Genomic DNA, 6,706 nt, shown 5'->3' on the forward strand with positions numbered 1-6,706 from the left:
TGTTAGACCTGAAAAGCTGCAAAATGTCCTGCAACCCAAGATCATGAAAAGGCTCCTTATGTGTTTATCGCCTACCTTTGCTGAAATTGAACATGGTGTCTGGTTTGGAGAGGGGGCTCAACACAGGAGAGGGCATTTCCAGCTGTGGTTCCGAGATTCCAGCAAAGCTGTATGGCAGTCGACACCGCGAGATTTCCCGAGACTGGGAAATCCCCGCAAGGGGCCTTCTAGATGACAAAGCCCAGTGCCGTGTACTAAGGCACGTTGAGTGGCTTAATAGTTTAAAAATCTGGAAAGCAGCTATGTCAGAGAATTTAAAGCCATTATAAATCCCATTTCTGTCCCACAGAGAAACTTTTTACAGCACAGACGTGACTTTAAGTATATTAAGAAAACATCAGTTTTCATAAAGCTTCAGTAGACACCCCAAGGCACAGATGCTCAAAATAGCCTGTTCACTGAAATGTTGCTGCATTATGCATTGAGAGGCAAAGGGACGCTGTGCTTTCAGGAAGAGGACATTTAGTTTTTCCCTAGTTAAAAGCACCAGGTGACAAGCCCAACTTCCATTTATACTGGATGCCCCAGGAACCAACAGGTAGGCAAGTGTATAGGTCAAGGGCAACATTGCCAACACGTCTTGTCTCTTGCTCTTTGATTAGTTGGCACCGGGGCTCTTTTGTCTGCATTTCTGCAGAATATTTTCAAAGAGTTTAGGCCTACCCAGGATACCGTCTGTCATCCTGAAGCAATTCAGAGTTCTTCTAATAGAGCTCATTAGATGCTTCAATATTATTTGGAGAAGGAAATAAAGACAAAAATGGCCGGCAGCAAAATTTCTTCCAAAAGAAAATAATGTGGAATCTGACTTGTGGGCTAAAATGTTTTATAATTAATATCAAAAATAGCCAAGATGTTGATACACATTTTTTTAAAAACCACTATTATTCTCAAGGTCAATTATTTGTGAGAAATATACTATATATTCATTAAACATAAATAATGATTTCCACCACATGTGGAAGAAAACCCACAGAAAGGTAAGCATCTAGAGAATGGTAACGGATAGGTTAAGGAAGTCGATGAGCTTTAGAATACATCAACACCTTGGCTATAGTACTATTTCATTTTTAAAACTGTAGTGTTTTAATATGCTAGTAACAACTCAATCTAAGGGGCCAAGGAGGTGAGTTAAGTTAATGCTTTGTAAGAAAGAACTGAATCACCTCAGCATCAGCCAACAGCCTTTTTCTTTGTACACAGTAAGGCATGCTTTGAGAACTTATTTCTCTCTGCTAGTTCAGAAATAGGCAGGAGAAGTACTAAGCTGGCCGGTCACACCCAGAAACACAAGGATTTGGCAAGTTGCAGTCACTCTGCTCGTGGAAGTGTGGTAATGCACAGAAAAGTTGCTTGACCCCCCTCCACCAGCCCTTCACACCTGTAGAGGAGTTCGTTGGATACAACCAGTTTTCTTTACAGAGTTAAAGCTGCATTCAGGCAAAGAGGTCACAAACGGCTAGGCAGCCATGGCAGTCTGGGGTGGATTAGGTAATACTTCCCTGGCCTTCTCGCACAGTGGCTGTTTGTCGTCTCCTGAGGATAACTTCCTGTCTTCTTCCTGGCTGCCTAGAGATGCTTCCTGTCTTCTCCCTGGCAAGACTCAGTAAGCTGTGCTAAAGGGACACAAGGAAGTGGCCACAGTGCTCTTAAGTTTTTGTTTGCCCGTCCTGTCCTTGGTACTAGGCCTTCCTTGGGATGTCCTTCTTTGCATGAGGGTGTGATGAGCCACTCTGACAAGGGATTGCTCCTTATCATTTTGAAGAAATTGGCAATTCCGGGAGGAACCATTGCCTTTGCGATCTTAGCTTGTTCTGTTGCCACTTTTCTGGAAGGACAGAGCCACATACTCAAGGAATCCGTATGCTTCTCAGATTCAGGTTCAGGGTCTGCAGGCACACTGTTGTTATCCTTTCCTTCTTTCTCCAGCTGCTAGTTACACCCGGCTTCCCTCCCATGATTTTCATCACACACACTCCGCAAAGCTTGTACGGGGCTTGTTGGCTTTGCAGACCTCCTCGACTTTACATGGGTCCTGGTGGTTCTGGACAAGCCAATCCTCAGTAATCATGCTGGGAGTGGACAAGGGTTTCTTGGCCTCCATGTGGTCATTGAGGCACTTCAGAGTGCCCAGGTTTTCAATCTCCACCTCTTTGGGCTGGTTGCCCTGACAATTTGTACAGGAAATGGCCTCAACAGGCCATTCATACTGTAGGACTCCTGGAACACCTGGGAACAGAGCTTACAGTTCCCACTGGTTTCCCAGCTGCCATCCCCAGGCTTCTCCATCTGTTGGGATTCCTGGGGAATCACCAGCCAGTCAGAAAGACCCATCTCATCTTGCTCAAGAAACTCTCAATCTTCAACCTTTTCAGTATCCATGGGGCAAGAACTGGCAATAGAATAGCTGTTATTACCTTTTTGGTAACTTGGGTTACCACTTGGGTTTAACTTGGGTTTTCAGGAACTTCTTGTTGCTGACTTTTGTGGAGCCAGTTTTCCATGCCCTTAGGTAACTCTAAACATTATTAAAGAAATTTCAGACTCTGGCAGAAGTCTGATTGCTCTCCAGGGTCTGCTGTTGGGTGAATGGGTCCTGAAGATTGGTGCTGGGAGTGTAAGGGTCATCAGGACCCTTGGTAGGCTTGCTTCTGAGGAGCCGTTCACTGAGAGGGACAGCGGTGGTGCTGGGTGCTGACTTCCTCTCTGGCAATGGGATTCAGACTCTTTTTTTTCCCCAAAGGGCCCAATATTTGATGAACTAGCATGAGAATCTAGTGCTCAGGAATGTGGATGGTCTTGAGGAACCCAGATGTGGTGATGGTCTGACACAGGGCTGACACAGGGCAGTCAAATCTTCGGGGCTGAGGGTCAACTTGCCCAGTCTCTCTTAGGCATATAGAGACTTCATTGGCTAGGTCTTTGTTTTGGCTGCACTCCGGTTGGTGAATAAGACAACTGAACTGGCCCCATAACCAGTGTTGGCCCTGCTGCTAACATGCCTCCTCTTCAAGCTGATAGATGAGGTCTACCTGTTCATACAACATCTTTGAAGGCATCCCACATCTTTGAAGGCATTCCAAGTGACGGCTTACATCTCTGTGAACCTGGTCTTTGATCTCTTGCAAGTTATCTTTAATTTGCTGTTCAGCCTGGAGAACTCCACCAGAAGCTCCAAGTCTCCCTGTGCACTACAACACCCCAGAAGGGGTTCACTCCTGCTGCAGCCACGCTGGTCCTGTGGGGCACACATTCCGCTCAGTGTTCCCCACCACAAGGGCAGCTCCAGGGGATCCGAGGGGATGTTCAGTGGAGACACACCTTCTGACACAAGCCAAGGACTGAAAAAGTTGTCTCCATTTTTTTAAATAAGAAAATATTGAGTACCAAATCTACTCTTTTAAAAGAGTTTCTTTACTTTTATGAAAAGATTGAGGAAAGAGCCTATATGCTGTGGCAGATTAAATGAAAAAAATGATTTGATTAAAATACACCTGTTCTCATCTGTCTGCCAGAATCTAACCCTATGAAATGGTGCTCTTCCAGCCCAAAGTGGACACTGCTCTTGTTATGGAAGTAACACAAATGTATTATTTCACATGTATTTTTTATTTTGGAACTCTTCTCAAAACCTCATCTAGTGGAATATCATGAATATTTTGAAAGTGGAGAAGCAACCAGAAGAAAAAAATCAAACTATTTTATAATGCATCTTTACTTTCAGGAAATATTCATATTACATACAAGTATATATAGCATATGTCAGTCCCAAAATAATGGTAGATATAAAGTATTAGTTATTTAAAAAATCTTTTGTAAAATTAAAAATATACTTTTCTTATTGTCTTAAATTATAGATAACCTTTTACTTATAAAATTAAACAGACTTATAAAAGTAATCTAAATAATTTTAAATATAATGGGGCTTCGCATGTAATATTCTACAATGCTGCCATATGGACCCATAGTGCCAGTCTTTTTAGTAATGTCCATCAGCTGAATACCAATTAACTTGAGAATCAAAATAGTTTGATGACAAATGCAATACAGGAATTTGAATCCTGTTCTTTCTGACAAATATAAAGAATCTTAGGGTTTGCAAGCTTGTCCTGAAAAAACAGGAAAAACTACAAAGCTTGTCCTGAGTTCAGCCCAAGGTGGGCAGGGGTGGGGGTGGCCTTTTAGATCCATCAGGTTAATTGGTGACCCACTAATTCAAGCTTTGGGAAGTTGTGTGCTGACTGTGATATTGGAACAATTGCCTCCCCACTTGGGATTGCTCCATATCATACCACCACCTGTAATTATCCTCCAAATAATAATGCAGAAAGATATTTCACCATTTACTATTTATGATACCATATATTTTATTAGTTATGATATTTATTAGAGTCAGTTACTGGTCCCTTGCTTCCCTGTGTACTGTTCTCTGAGGGCAAATTCCTTCACTCGCCTGTCTTGGCAGTCACACACATGCAGGTGACTCCTGGCTTCTCTTTACCAGCCCAGGCCCCACTTCTGCCCAGGTAGACATTTCACCAGTATAGGACACAGGAACCTCGAATCCAATATCTTCAAGCTAGAACACACCGTCTGCTTTCTAAACCCCTTCTTCCTTCAGTGTTTTCTTTCTCTTTTAGTAAAGTAGAGTCTATTCCATCACCCACGCTAGGAAACGAGGGATTCTTGGCTCTTCCCCTTAGCCTCCATATGCAATAATTCATCAGGTCGCAATATTTTTTAAGTCTGGCCTTTCATCTTCATCTCTTTCATTTTTCAGCAAATGTTTAATAAGTGCCTACCATATGCAAGGCAGTCTTCTAAAGTTGAGCTTACTTTGAACAACAAAACATAAAAAAAAAATCCCCTGTCCTTCTGGAGCTTGTATTCTCATGGCAGGAGACAGAAAATAAACACTAAATACAAAGCGTTAATTATCAGAAGCTGGTATGTGCTACCGACTAACAAAAATAGCATAGGATAACGAGAATCAGAAATGTAGCGAGGGTCAAAACTGGAAGTGGGCTGGCCATTAGATTACACTGATAAAGGAATATTTGAGCAAAGATTTAAGGAATGCATAAGAGTTCGCTGAGACAACATGGAAGAGGAGGGCGCGGGGCAAGGGCCGCCGAAGCTGGGTGTGTGTGTGCTGGCTGGAAGAGCAGCGAGACCGGGAGCCTGAGGATCACCCACCGCCTCAGTCCGGGTCACAGTAATTCCTTCTAAATGTTCCCTTTCCAGTTGTGTTTCTCTCTACTCGGTCTTTTTTCACCTTTGAAAGGGATTTCTCTGCAACTCAAGTTGCCATGATTTGCTCCTCCTTACACCTTCTAATGACTCCACACAAACCACTAGACGCAGTTAAACTCCGCTGGTGTCTAAAGCTTTCCACGATCAGCTTTGTGTTTACTTCTGTGGGTGGGTCTCCTTCTGCTTCCTATCCACGTGACGTCAAACAATAGCCACCTCTTTGTAGTTCCAAAGACACCGATTTTGGCCTCCATAACTCTGTGCTGTGCCTTCTATGTGGGTTTCCTCTCCCCCTTTCATCTGGCTAAACAAATCTCATCCCACTCCACCCCTTTCCACCCTGATACGGATAAAATACAGTGCAACTCTTTTCTCCTACCTATGCACATCTTTATTACTTCTCCTATTCACTATGTTATAAATACATTTTTATTAGGCCTTGTCTGAGCTCAGTATGTGTCAAGAATGCCCGCCTTGGGCAGAGGAGATGCCCAGTAAATATTGGTTGAATAGTTGAGTGATTATTATCATGCCTAAATTGCCATAAAATGGAGAGATTTCAGTTGAATGTTCAGGGGAACTTTCAAATGTTTTCTATAGTTTTAAGATAAAATTACAGCTTCTTTGCCTGCCTTGGGTCTCAAAATATTCCTACACCTATGTGACTTCAAACAGTGTGTGTGTAACCATTTTTTATATTGGGTTTCTACTATGCAAAAGACATGCAGGCTTGATGCTTCAGGAGTTCAGAGCTTAATTTCTATTTAAAGAAATAGAAATTAATAAATTGCTATTTCTATAATAATTCATTTATAAATGAAGCTCCTTTTTAACATAAATTCAGTAAATTAATTGATTGATAAGGTCTTTGTTTGTCCCACAAACATACTTCTCATGCCAGTCTCCAAAACCCTGCTTTAGCATTTTCTTTCCTGGAAAGCCCGTGTTGTTTTTCTTCTGTACTCCCTAGGGTCATCGGAATGAATATTTGCTGAAGAACTTGGGACGTCTAATACTGGAGCAGGCTAAGGAAGTCTATGAGTTCTTTGTATTTGGAAATGGTTAAATAAAGCGTGAATAATTATTTCCCCATGTCAATCATGTAATTCACCTTTGTATAAAAAATAATGATCAAAAACGATTCTAGTTTAAAGATTCTAGCCAGAATCTTCAAAATAAAAGGAAGCAAATGAACACATCTTAATGAGGGGGGGAATCAATGAAAAGCAAATGGTCAGGTGGTTTTGTTTGTCTTATCATAGAAGATAACTTCATTTCTTTTCTATTTTTCCCATCTGTTCAGCGTTCCAAGGTTTAGCTTTCTTGTGACTAACTGCAACTGCTATGCATTGATTCATTGTGATGCAAACCGAGTAACTACATAGGGATTTAA

The 6,706-nt window shown here is 42.0% G+C and overlaps 1 pseudogene; it reads right to left on the bottom strand.

The window, feature by feature from the left end:
• Positions 1–1,435: 1,435 nt before the first annotated feature.
• LOC114508388 lies at positions 1,436–3,313 on the bottom strand (annotated as a pseudogene).
• Positions 3,314–6,706: the final 3,393 nt, after the last annotated feature.

This window comes from Phyllostomus discolor, chromosome 11, assembly GCF_004126475.2.
Source record: "Phyllostomus discolor isolate MPI-MPIP mPhyDis1 chromosome 11, mPhyDis1.pri.v3, whole genome shotgun sequence".
Lineage (NCBI taxonomy): Eukaryota > Metazoa > Chordata > Mammalia > Chiroptera > Phyllostomidae > Phyllostomus > Phyllostomus discolor.